We start from the raw sequence: 14624 nt of genomic DNA, 5'->3' as shown, positions 1-14624 counted from the left end.
GCGCCAAATTTGCGACACAATTTTTGCTGCAAATGTGAAGATAATGGTCCACTACCATAGCGCCATATTTGCAAGGTGGCGCAAACCTTGTAAACCCTTATCGCTACATAATGCATTATATATGCATGATGTATGCAAAGGGGGCGTTCCCTCATTAGAGGGTCACTAAAAATGGCGCAATGGAATCTACAAGATTCCATTGCCCTATTTCTAATGTCATTTTTAAAGCCTGCTTAAAGCAGGCGTTAAAATGAGGCTCACATTGATTTCAATTGGCCTTTTAACGCTATACTGGATTAGCGTCATTTTTTTAATGCTAATCCAGTACAGCATTACAATAGTGTCAAAAAAATGAGGCTATTGCCCCTAACATGCACCATGGTGTGCCGTATTGTAAATATGGTGCTATCATGGTGGCATTAGGGGACGCAAGGGGGCTGCAAGGAATGTGGCGCTTCATTAGTGATGCACCACTTTCTTGTAAATATGGCTCATAGACTCTTGAATTTAAGTTAGCACCAATGTTTAAAGTCTTTTGAGAGTCCCGTGAATCCTGAGACTTGTAGTCTGTCTTGCCTTAACTGAATTTGTGCAGTATATGCATAGCAGTCGCAAGGACTCTCTCCAAGTGCTTGGTGCCCACACTCTGCATATACTCTTGGCCTCTTCTGCTGAGAAATACTCATGGACCAAGGACGTTCAGTGGAATGTATCTCCTCCCTTGTCCTGTATAGAAAGGTGAGCATGGTCTGCAGATCATGACTGCACTGCCATATTCTTAATTTTAAATTCTAGGTTACACCTCTTATCTAGAGTAATTCCCAGAGATTTTTCAGTATTCAATGATCACAAGATTAAAACCAAACATTTTGCAACCATCTATTCAAGACTGAACTGGAATGCTGGTGTGCGTAGGAGAAATATGGATAAACAAAGTTTTCCTTGGGTTAAATTTCAAATGGTAGATTGCCACCCTGATGTTGAATGATCTTGAGTATATAGGCAAGATGTCAAATATAACTAGGTGATGACATATTTATATGTAGCTGAGTGTCAAAAAAATGTTGGTGGCATAGAACCCCTGAGTTCTTGAGGATGACAATGAGAGGTTCAGGGCAGAGACTGAATGGAGTTAAAACCAACATAGAGCCTTGTGATATCCCTTGAAAAAGTGTTTCTAATTTTAATCTGTTGAGATCAGTTGGTTAAGTATGATGAAAGCCAATTAAAGATTAGGCCTGAAATACCCATACACTTTTTGAGAGTCAGATAATAATGGAGTTATCATGCTTAATTAAATCGGCAGACATACAAAAGAGAATAAGTAAATATGAACTTTCACCATAAAAGATGTGTAAAGAATCCTCGATGACCTGAAGCAACTCACTCTCCATTCTCCATCCCTGTCTAAAACCCCACTGGAAAACTTCTAAGAGCTAAAGATATATTGTTTTAAATATGAGGGTATACAACTTTCAATAAACTACGCAATAAGTAATGCATCCTATAATGGTCCAAAAGTTATTTTGGTCTTCAGTATCAGCTGTGTGCGCCTTCGACCTGGCAGTCAAGAAAGGCACATAGAAAGAGAGAGAGACAAATTTACTAGAACACTACAATAGGGTTATAGGTGGTCACTCAATAGCAGAAATATTTAGAGCAGTGAAAAGCTATAAAATAAGAAATGGGTCTGTGAAAGGGTATGACAAACTCACATTGTTATGATTTTGTACAAACAAAATTGAGAAATGCTCCTTAATGGCTGCCCAGAGTACCGGGATTTGCTATTAGCGAAATGGTTTTGAGAATGATGAGTGATGGGGCAAAATACATTCAGTAGGTTTAACTTTCTCAACAAATGACTGAGTAAATTCTTCTGTTTGAGCATGAGGATCTTAGACAGTGAAAGATAGGGGAGGATTTTTGGTTTTCTTAGCAACTGTCAAGAGTTTTCTCACTCACTTTTTTTCTGTATTTATTAGAGATTTTATGTGATCATACCTTGCATTAAGTATGTATCTCTTGTAAAGTACCCTGGCTGTTCCAAGCATTTGTAGATTAGATGAAAAGGATGGGTGCCTCCTCATTCTTTCAGAGTTCTAAGAGATTTCTCTCACCATCTGTTTTTTTCAGAATCATTTGCAGAAGGTTAAGATCTCTATCATTTACTTTTTTGAGGAGGTAAGATGATAATACATTTCACCTTTAAAAGATTAAATAGCTGAAAGATTACTAAGGTCCATCATTGCCAAGATAGAAGCCTCAATATTTGTACTGCCACAAAAAGATTGTCTCAGTTTTTCGATAGACCAATGGTTTTCTAATGCATACATGACATAAATAGAGGTACCCTGGAGTGATCAGACGAATGAGCCAGTATAGGGATTTCAATAGTTAGAATGTTTTCTTTTTTAGATAATCAGATCAATAGCAGAGTCTTTAATGTGAGGATGTCTACAACAGTTCTACAGAAGATCATTGTTTTGTAGAAATGTAGTTAGCATAATATCTGTAGAGACATTAACATCACCAAAGGCCTGGTTAAAGTCTCTTATGAAGGCATTGGAGACAGACAACTCAGTTAATTTGTAAGTAGGATAGTAGATAACAATCTGGCAGGAGGATGGTTGGGGGACTTAATTGATTGCATCAGTAATCTCTATTTGTTCTTTAACAGCTATTCAGCAGTTGTGTAGAAGACAGCAAAGTAGGGAATTGACTGTTCTGACCGAATCTAGATTAGGTTTTTATTTAATGTCACATGCTTTAGAGGATACATGCAATTGTCTTGTTCCAGCACTAGTAGGGATAGATAGGTTAGATTCACAAGGGGAGAGATCCGAGTTAGAGAGTGATTTTAGGAAGTCGTAGTCTCTTAGGTCAATAATGTCCTCTTCAGAGAGGCAGGAGCTTGTTCTCTGTGGCTGTGAATGTAAGTGTACACCTCAATAAAATTGCTGTTGGCATGAGATAGTGAGTATCTGTTTGACTGGAACAGTGCATTAATGTTAGGTAGTGTAGAGGAGAAATGATGCATCATGTGAAGGATACAATCTTCTTTGCTTGCAAGGTCTTTAACATGGAGAGAATGACCATGTCATTAATATAGTGGTTCTGCACAGATAACAACCTAGTGGAATAATATGATATGAACCTGGAGATGCTGTACATATCCATAATGAGCTCCAGTAGTAACAAATACCTTATTGGAATATTCTTTGTGTATGTTGTAATAACTTTACTACTTTTGGATATTCACAATTTGTGGCTGTAAAGATACTGCAAAGTGCATTCTTACATGTTTCTCACCCATCAGTTTAGGGGATGGAGTCTGAATAAACTATGGTAAAGTATTGGGAAATTGATAAAGCTTTATGAAACTTTTAAAAAAATAGAAAAAAATTCAATAGATTAATTTTATATATTTTAAATGTTAAGCAAAAAAAAATGCTACAGCTCTACTTAATTTGGAAATAAATATTTAATTAAAGTATATTGAATTAAATTGAAATCATATTTTAAGATTTATTTTTAAAATTTCACCTAAAAGTGTTTTTATTAATTAATTATGTGGTAGGAGTTTCTAAAAGTGATATAGTGAATTAATTTAGTTTCTGAAATTATTTTTTAAAAATGTACTTTTTTTTTTTAAAGCAAAAAGGTTATTACAATATTTTATTATAACATATTTTTTATTTTTGGAAATTGAAAACACTTATAAATGGTTTTAAAACTCTAAGTAAATCAATTTATTTTAACATTATTTCTTATGGGGTTATATCTTAAGTCCCTGCCTCAGCTATTTTCTGTGGGAGGGTGTTGGAGTAGCAGTGGTTGGTCATGTGTTGTGCTGGACCTATTCCAGGTCTGAATTGGAGTTCATTTAGGATTATTGTGCATCCTTTCTAGCTGTAATAAATCTGAAAGTGCCGCTTGTGAACAGCACTGGGTTTACTCTTTTGTGAGGGGGTGAATGTCCCTCCATAACCTTTCTATGACCATCCCATAACCCCTTCTTAACTCTCCCTCAACATCTACCTTTTAGTAGTAGGTAGTCACAATTTTCCACATAGGAGAGGCAGAGGCATAGACCACCATACATAGGTTTGTCAATAGCTTTTAGTAGTTTGTGAGTAGTCCTATTGCGGTCCTACTAAACACACCCCAGTATGCATTTCTTGAATAGGCACCATTGTCTGAAAGCAACTGTCTGCAGCAAGGGCTGGTCTTTAGCATGTGAGGGCTGAGCCCACGCCAGGGTACCATCTCCAGAGGGCTGCAGGAGCTGCTTGCAGAAGTCTAACTCCGACTTGGGACACAAAGATCATTAAAGAGGAGGAGCGGGAAGGGGTGCCAAATTTGGTTTCACGCAGAGCACTCCCTTACCTAAGGGGGAAATTGTGTCTGCAGCCCAAAATCTTGAATACATTTGCCCTACCAACGTTTTTGACCAAATTGATGGTACACTCTTGTGATGCTGCACTCTCGGACTGACCCTACCTACGTTGGCAAGTTTTGTGAAAGCCGGTCCGTGTGAAGATACAGTGGCATGACGTGCGAACAAGGTCACTACATGCTGGCAGACGGAGATAAACTGTGCTGACTTTAGAAAGCACTCAACCTTTCCTCGAGGTTTAGCTTTTGGGGAGACCTGATGTTGTAGAAATGAGAGACATAATATATTGCTCATTCTTAGCGTGAAAGGTACACAAACAAAAACAAACTACACCCTGCACAGGGCTATCCCAAACCCAGAACTTTTCCATTTCTAGTTGTATTTAGGGTAAGGTGCCTAAAAGTATTCCCGTTCCTTTGAGTGTTTTGTGTAATTGAAGCTGTGGCTATTTTGCTGGTCAGATCTGCTTCGCAGGGGTTTCCCTGGAAGGATTATTCACGCCTGAAGCATTGCATGTTGACACGCAGAACTGTTTCCATTATAAAGCTCAGAGAGGATGACACACCCAAAAAGGATTTACTTCCCCGTGTCTGATTATTCACTGTCCTGGAAAAACAAGCCTATTCTGTAAATCTGTACCTGTGCGAGGAAGCGTTCTCCCCAGGGGGCGGTGCCCCCTGAAATGCATCTGCATAACAAACCCCACATCAGAAATGGTGCCCTCACCACAAAGAACACCAAAGCAGCAGGTGACCAGTCGCCAGATCTCTCCCTGGAGAAATGTTTGAGCTGTGGCTTTAACATCCTTTGTGTTCAGAAGAAGGTTGCAAGAAGGGTTTTAAAGCAGCCCATGTACATTTTTTCGTTTAAAAATAAATACAGAGGACAGTTTAAAAAAAAAAATCTGCACTGCACACTATATATCACATACATACGTATGAACGTCTGAACGACTAAATATATAAATGTAGTATAGACCGTATACAACTATTTGAAATAGGATAACTGATTTAATATCCCCTAATTGCCTCATCTTAGAAAACGCCATCATGACATTTTTTCAGCCATAGACCTTCATTGGTCATTTGCTTTTACAAGATCCAACATTTCGATTTCATTTTTTTTAGAAATCTAATCACTTTTTAAACCGAGCTGCTTGTTATCACCATTGAAATGTTGCAATTCCGATAAACTGACTCTTTTCACACTTTTTACACTTGATGAAATAGGAGCTAGTACTTGTATGTAATGCCGGAGGCCTTTTTGTGATAGCTTATCCATCTGTAGCAGTATTTTATGCCCTGGAGCTCTCGGCAGTTCGAAGAAGTGTAGCTCTAACGCCATCGTTTTCTGAGACAACACAATAAAAAACAGACAACACTTTTAATATGATAGTTACACTCTTAAAAACAATGGCGTACCTCACTCACTACACCGCCCCACAAAACCACCTTTAAACAGTAGTGCAATATAAAACTCAACGTGACCCCATCTATTTGCCTCTACTCATCACGTAGTTGGGCTTACTCGTCTACCACACACTTTTGGACCTACCTGTCCCATTTTATTACCTCTGCTAGACGTCTCCTAACCTGACATACCACCTTCCTTCGCTTCCTGGTTCTTTTGGTCCCCATATTTTCTTCAGTAGATACTGTGTGCTTTTAGAACCCCCAGATCACGGCCCACGCCGCCCATCTGAGCTCATAATAAGCCCAGCCTTCATTGGAGCTGGGTGATTTAATCATAAACATAACTAAACCAGGGAAACCCACCTGGATGGTGTGTACCAGCAATGCAGCTTTACCAGTAATTCTTCCCTTATTACATGTTATTCCCAGAACGGCAAACATAGACAGACATAGTCAAAGCTTCTTTTTCAATAAACCATTTTGTTAGCACTTTGTATCATGACAATATATTGGACTCATGTCCACGACACATGCTATATAAATTATAGTGACATAGCAAAACATCAGTTGGTCTTAAGATTGCTTGCCCCAAGTTTCTCATGCTTTAATACACGAGTACTATGACATTGCGCAGAATAATGGCCCAAAGTCCGCCCTCTCACTTCTCATGACATCAAACCTCTATGTTGCATCCATTCTCCCCAAATGTTGTGGTGTTTCTGGGGGTCAGTCTCTGGTTTTAGAAATAATATGGAATGACATTGGGCCACTTTCTCGCAATGTCTCTTTTAGCAACAGTGAGGCCGATATATAAGAAGGCTCGTGTCTATGTACTCGCCTTTACATCAACATACTAAAGCAAAACGAAAATGATGGCAATACAAAAATGTCATACTAAAGAAAAACACGATATGATTTTAAAAAACCTTAGTGAAAGGAATCTGTGGATGCTAGTGCATGTTCATAATATAGTGCTGGCTCCGATAAAAAAAACAAAAAAAAAAAAAAACTTTACAGTAGCGTACATGTGAGCAGCTCAAGGTCGTGCCAGGTATAGTGACGTCAGAGATAACCACAGGAGGATGAGTGCCAAATTGTGTTCACCAAGTTGTGACATGTTGCATTCAAGTGCAAAATAGAGAACTTGAGGGGACACGAGTTATACAGTGCAGGCAGTGGAGCTAAAATCTTTGGTCTGAAGATGCAAGCCACTTTATCGCAGACCACAGATTGATGCTTCATTGATGAGTGTTTTGTGGCTGGGGCTGTTGGTCGTTCCTACCCATTAACAGATGGCTGGTTTGCAATATGAATTTCCTGAACTTGGCCATATCAATCACTGATTCCAGGGTATACAAAAGAAAAACAACCTCTTTGGCTGAACAGATGGCCTGTGGTATTAAAATAGGCCTCAGTTCAGTGGGTGTGTAACAATGCCAGAAAGCAGAGTATTATGTGTGCGAGAGATTTACTTCTATAGTTACACAGTCTACAGTGAGTGATGGTGTTGGAATCAGTTCTCTAATTGGAAGTAGCACTAATCTAGATGATAAAATGAGGTTTAGAGTATCTTTTCCCACTGCCTAGTTAAGGTGAAGTTTGGCTGATTTGTACAATTGTGGGCCTGTTAATGACTGGTACAGGACCTTAACTAGAAGGGCTTCCATGTCCATTTCTCGTGAACGGTGGTACAGTTGTTTATTGATTGTGGATTTAATGTTTGTGTAACTGATCGTGTTTGTGTCCCAGTTCTTCGCCGCAAATTGCAGGCTTTCCTTGGCTGCAGTTAGATATATGGAGCAAGGGTTGTTAGTACTAGTAAAGATTGTTTTTTTAGGGCCTTCATGTTGTTGGCGGGTGCAGCCATTGTCTGGCAGTAATATTTTGCCAAGGCTGCCAAGTTTTCAAGCTCTTGCTTAACAAGCCTAAATTCCAGCCTGATAAGTGTTTTCCTTGTGTAAGATGGAAGGTGGAATAACTTCTTATAGGCTGTGCACTGGATCTTTTGTAGGTCAGTTGCCAACATCCCTGGAAAGCTTGCTGTGCGTAGTTAACTGCTGGCAGCAATTTGGCACAGTCCACTCTGCGTATAGCAGTGGATGTTGGGCTATCGAGAGTGGTATTTGGTTTGCACAGTGCATACATAACCATTCTTGCTTTGCTTTTCATTTGTTATAGGTGCAGTGACGGTTTGCCATTTTCACATAGCCATGCTTCCAGATAGTTATAATGTTGTGAACAATCTAGCCTCTGTGGCCTCAGCCACCATCTTGTGAACCTCTTCTTTCAATACTTTCCACAGATCAGTACTTTTGTTTTATTCCCACTGGCCATAAGCTTGTTCCTGAGGCTGTACGTATCCAGAGCATTGAGGGTCCTTTGCAGGCCAATTTATTTATGGTCAAACAGCACTAAATCATGTGCGTACTGCATGAGTTGGATTCTTCTGTCACCAATTCTTGGAGTGAATTGAGCCGCTCTGGGCTAAGACCAGACCCAAATCAGCTGTATAGAGGTTGATTAACAGGGGAACCAGCACACAGGATTGTTCTATTCCTCAGTCTGTGTTGATCTTAGCAGTGGCTGTTTGACCTGGGAGTTTCACTCACATCCAAGTCCTGGTGTACAGGGACATGATGGCTTGGTTTAGGGCAGATTTTGTTGACGTGCAAAATATGGTTGGTATTGATATGACCTTGGATTTGAACTTAGACTGCCTTTTCAATAATCTTGCCAATGAATGATGGGTAAGTGATGGGCAAGCAGTTGGCAAGGTCATAAGGATCTAGAGTAGGTTATTTTAGGAATGGGAGGATCAGGCCTGTCTTGAGAGCATCTGGGAAGATGCCTTGAATAAGGGACGCAACTACCACGACCACAAGCCCACGCGCCATCAACCACCTCAAGTGCATCCTGATCAACGCTCGTTCCGTCCACAAGCACGCCGTTGAACTTTGGGACCTCCTGGACTCCACAGCCCCGGACGTCGCCTTCATCACGGAGACATGGATGAACGCCTCCTCTGCTCCAGACATCGCTACCGCCATCCCCGAAGGCTACAAGATCTCCAGAAAAGACCGCACCAACCAAGTAGGAGGAGGTGTCGCCATCATCTTCAAAGACTCCATCAGCGTCACCACCTCCACCGAAGACCCCCCCCTCGCCGCTGAACACCTGCATTTTCAGATTCGCACCGACCCAAGGACCACCCTCAGAGGATCCCTCGTCTACCGTCCTCCCGGACCTCGCGCCTCTTTCAGCGACGCCATCGCCGACTTCATCTCCCCGCACGCCCTCGCCTCACCGGACTACATCCTCCTAGGCGACCTCAACTTCCATCTGGAACAAAACAACGACCCCAACACCACCACCCTGCTCGACAACCTCGCCAACCTCGGCCTCAAACAACTGGTGAACACCGCCACCCACATCGCCGGACACACGCTCGACCCTATCTTCTCCGCCAGCAAACACATCTTCTTCAGCCACACCTCTGCCCTACACTGGACCGACCACAGCTGCGTCCACTTCACATTCCGACGCGAGACCTCCCACCTCCGCACTCAACCCACCCCTCGTCGACAGTGGAACAAGATCCCTGAAGAGCAACTCTTCTCCGCTCTCGCCGCCAACCAACCCACCCTCACCACCGACCCCAACGACGCAGCTCTCAACCTCACAAACTGGATCTCCAACTGCGCTGACAACCTTGCTCCCCTCAAACGCACGCATCGACAGACCAACACCAAAAAACCTCTCTGGTTCTCTGACACCCTCAAAGAATCAAAGAAAACTTGTCGTGCCCTTGAGAAGGCCTGGCGCAAGGACCACACCGCGGACAACATGACCGCCCTCAAGAACGCTACACGCGAACACCACCACCTGATCCGCACTGCCAAAAGGAACTTTTTCACCGACAGACTAGACAAAAACAGCCACAACAGCAGAGAACTCTTCAGCATCGTCAAAGAGTTCTCCAACCCCAGCGCCAGCGCCAACGCCGTCACGCCCTCACAGGATTTGTGCGAATCCCTCGCCACTTTCTTCCATCGCAAGATCAGCGACCTCCACGACAGCTTCGGACACCAGACCCAACCATACACCACTGAACCCGCTTCCCCGGACATCACCCTCAACAACTGGACCCACATCAACACGGAAGAAACCAAATCCATCATGAACTCTATCCACTCCGGCGCACCTTCGGACCCCTGCCCGCACTTCATCTTTAACAAAGCCGACGACATCATCGCCCCGCACCTCCAGACCGTCATCAACTCTTCTTTTTCTTCTGCTACCTTCCCCGAATGCTGGAAGCACGCTGAAGTCAACGCCCTACTAAAGAAACCTACGGCTGACCCAAGCGACCTGAAAAACTTCCGCCCCATCTCTCTTCTACCTTTCCCAGCCAAGGTAATAGAAAAGACCGTCAACAAACAGCTGACCACCTTCCTGGAAGACAACAACCTGCTCGACCCTTCACAAACCGGATTCCGAACCAACCACAGCACGGAAACCGCCCTCATCTCAGTCACAGACGACATCAGAACCCTGATGGACAACGGTGAAACAGTCGCCCTCATTCTCCTCGACCTCTCGGCTGCCTTTGACACCGTCTGTCACCGCACCCTAATCACCCGCCTACGCTCCACCGGGATCCAAGGCCAGGCCCTGGACTGGATCGCCTCCTTCCTCGCTAACCGCTCCCAAAGAGTTTACCTCCCTCCGTTTCGCTCAGAACCCACCAAGATCATCTGCGGCGTACCTCAAGGCTCATCACTCAGCCCGACACTCTTCAATGTCTACATGAGCCCCCTCGCCGACATCGTACGCAAGCACGACATCATCATCACCTCCTACGCCGACGACACCCAACTTGTACTCTCCCTCACCAAGGACCCCGCCAGCGCCAAGACCAACCTACAAGAGGGTATGAAGGACGTCGCAGATTGGATGAGGCTCAGCCGCCTAAAGCTGAACTCTGAAAAAACGGAAGTCCTCATCCTCGGCAACACCCCGTCCGCCTGGGACGACTCCTGGTGGCCCACGGCCCTCGGCACCGCACCGACCCCCGCAGACCACGCCCGCAACCTCGGCTTCATCTTGGACCCTCTTCTCACCATGACCAAGCAAGTCAACGCCGTGTCCTCCGCCTGCTTCCTCACTCTCCGCATGCTCCGCAAGATCTTCCGCTGGATCCCCGCCGACACCAGAAAAACCGTGACCCACGCCCTTGTCACGAGTCGCCTGGACTACGGCAACACCCTCTACGCCGGGACCACCGCCAAACTCCAAAACCGCCTGCAACGCATCCAAAACGCCTCGGCCCGCCTCATCCTCGACGTACCCCGCAACAGCCACATCTCCGCACACCTGAGACACCTGCATTGGCTCCCAGTCAGCAAAAGGATCACCTTCCGTCTTCTCACCCACGCACACAAAGCCCTCCACAACAAGGGACCGGAATACCTCAACAGACGCCTCAGCTTCTACGTCCCCACCCGCCCCCTCCGCTCCGCTGGCCTCGCACTTGCTGCCGTCCCTCGCACCCGCCGCTCCACGGCGGGTGGGAGATCTTTCTCCTTCCTGGCGGCCAAGACCTGGAACTCCCTCCCCACCAGCCTCAGGACCACCCAGGACCACTCCGCTTTCCGGAGACTCCTAAAGACTTGGCTGTTCGAGCAGCGATAACCCCCCCTTTCCCCCCTAGCGCCTTGAGACCCGCACGGGTGAGTAGCGCGCTTTATAAATGTTAATGATTTGATTTGATTTGATTTGATTTGACATGTGTAAGCATGGGCGAGAAAGCATCCTCAGAGAGGCTGTCTGCCCCTTCTCCTGCTGTTGCTGCACCGTATGGGCATGCTGTTGTCCACAGTTTCTACACCCACAGCATGAAAGGGAAGTCTAATGTCTCTGAGGTCTGAAATCAGATGTGGGGTTTACGGACCTGATAATTCTAGGCTTGGCGTCACTTGGAATTGTTGGTGGTGGAATTTCTCCCCATGTTATCACTTTGGATAAAATTCTGCCATTTTTATGCCTTCATGCTTGGTAGCTACAGTACAAGCTCCTCTCACTCTCCACATAGCAATACATCTCAAATCAAGAGTGCAAACTTTGTTTTCTCACAGAATAGGTAAAGCATGATAGGAAGAAAACAAGATTTATTTCTCACATAAGTTATTTACAATACATGGTTCCCTTTGTTACAGAGATCTTGCACCATAGTTTTATTGCAAGCTTCCATTGATCACAAAAATATACTGCTGAAGCATCAATGTCAATTAGCTTACACACAGATATTTGGAGAGGAGTTTAGTTTACTGAGATGAGCATTTGGGTAAATGACTGAATGTGTGTGAGTGTGTGTGTGTTGTGGCCAGTTTTACTCAGATATCATTCCCTGGAGCTTTCACTCTGGTGTGCAAGATTCCATTGATTTCAGAAAATGCACAGTAACGTCACTCTCTTTCACCTTTGATTTTACTTATATTTTGTCTGTGATGCTTTGGTCATATCCTGCAAGCCCTACTGATGATACCCCTAGTCTTGATGTCAGTGCCTGTAATTCTTGTTGTTATTATATCCACCATGTCACTTCAAACAACTAATGATTCTATCATAGCTCACCAGTCCTGCTGATGCCAATCTTGAACTCTGCTCTCACTTTATTTTACTCATGCAACCCAGTGTCTGTTCAGCTGGGGGAGCAAGAGATGCACACAGTCTGAATGTGGATGAGTTATGCACTACCTGCGCTGTTACAACCCCGGGATGGGGGTGCTGCAGTTTTGTATGCAGGTGTACTAGTCTTGACGCTTCACACCCTTCTGCGATCCTCCTGTGTGCCCCACTGACTCCTTTTTACAAACTGTCATTTGTCCACACACTGACATCTACTTTCTCACACCTACCTCTTACTAAAACGTCCCTTCACACACAAACAAAACACACACACACACACACACTTCCAAATCCAGGTTTCCCCCCTAAACCCCTCTAAACACCTTTTTCACTCCCTACCTTCTACTGGACTTACCCTCCGTCAAGATCAGCATTCTCTCTTTCGAGCACCTTCTTTAATGCATCTCCTGTTTCTCAAATGGATTGTCTTTGTCAGTTAGAGGCACAATTTCTAAATGACTCAGCTTCTTATGTTGTCTATTATTATGGCAAGGGCAAGACTTGAACTAAAATCTAAAACAGTACTAATAGAGAATTTGTGTTGCACAATTAAGCAACGTCAGCCTGAAGCCCTTGCTGTTGATGTCAGTTCAGCAAATCCTTTGTCAAAATCTAGACTTAGATCAATGTGGTGATGTGTTCAAGATGAAAAATAGCTATTTGGTTGTAAAAATAATGAAATAATGTTACAACAGATTTGGGACTGTTTTCAAACTTTTGGACTTGTGTGGATTCCTTAGTTTTTTAGGTATTAAAGAGATTTACTTATATAGCTGTAGCCTTGTAGAGCAGTTGTATTGGGAGCAGCCAAACCACCTGTTAAGTAATTTTACTCAGGGCAGGCAAATACCTTCCTACCTCTTCAAAATGATTTGGATGTCTGTGTTATTGCAGCTCTTAAGATTGTGGAGAGACACCAAGGAAACTGGTGACTTTCCCTTAACAAATTTGTGTAACTGTCAAAGGAGGTGGCCATTTCAAGCAAGGAAGGGAAATAGTGCAGCACTTAAAAAAATGATTTCATAGGATGACAATATTATTATTATTTATTTATTCGGTCTAAAATTAGACCTTTAAAGTGCATAAAAACAACCATACATAAAAAATAAAACAAAGATCATTACCTTCACAAAAAAAAAAAAAATACAATTAATACACTCCTTGTCTAACAGGACAGATGTTAAATGATACTCCTAACTTTGTGCCTCCTCGCCCTGATGGATACCATTTACCAGAACAAATTGAAAGAACCGAATTATATACTAAATCTTTTCTGATCTTGCCTATATAAACAACAGAGTGCCATATATTCTGATCTAGACATACATAAATTTACATTTTTTAAAAAGACTGTTCTAAAATAAATTATTCATGGAAAATAGTTCATAGTGCTTCAAAAAATACTTCATGCTGCAATACTATGAAGCAAACATTAAAAAAAGTACTGCAGAGTAAGACTCATTTCTCAAATAAATTATTCATAGAAGTTACATCTTATTACTTACAAAGTGCTATGTGCTACAGTGCTATGGATCAATTAGGTAAAGAATCCGATAAAAAACACAAACAATAAAACCTAATATCTTTGAAATTAATCCGGAGATAAAACAACATAAATAATCGTATTTAACTTTCATGACCATTTAAAATCCTTGTCCATTAGCTGCTAGACCTCTCTCCAACTAATAGACCAGAATCTAAGATAATCCTACTGCGGATGGTCCAAGCTGCTGACAAATATTTGGAGACTGAGCTTACTATCAACGTGGAAGAATCGTGTTTGCATAATCTGTAAGCACTGGCTCGATCATGCAATAGCAAAACCTTGCACCGAGGGATAATCCACTTTCCTCTAGGACACTTGTACAAGGGACAGAAAAACAGAACATGCTTAGGTGTTTCCTCACATGAGTGGCAATTGATACATTTATCAGACATGGAGCTGTTAGTCGACCAATAGGCAGTGAAACTATTAACTCCTAATGTACCGTATCTGAGCTGAAGGAATAGGGCTCGGGCACGTGCTGGTATAGGGAGATCCAGAAAGTTCTCGAGCCGGGGTTCGTGTTTAACCAGCAAAACCTCTGCTGTCAACCGACCTGACCCGTTACAGTGAAGAGACTCATCAT

Source organism: Pleurodeles waltl, chromosome 1_2, assembly GCF_031143425.1.
Source record: "Pleurodeles waltl isolate 20211129_DDA chromosome 1_2, aPleWal1.hap1.20221129, whole genome shotgun sequence".
NCBI classification, from domain to species: Eukaryota; Metazoa; Chordata; class Amphibia; order Caudata; family Salamandridae; genus Pleurodeles; species Pleurodeles waltl.
Note: the sequence above shows the minus strand (reverse complement) of the source record.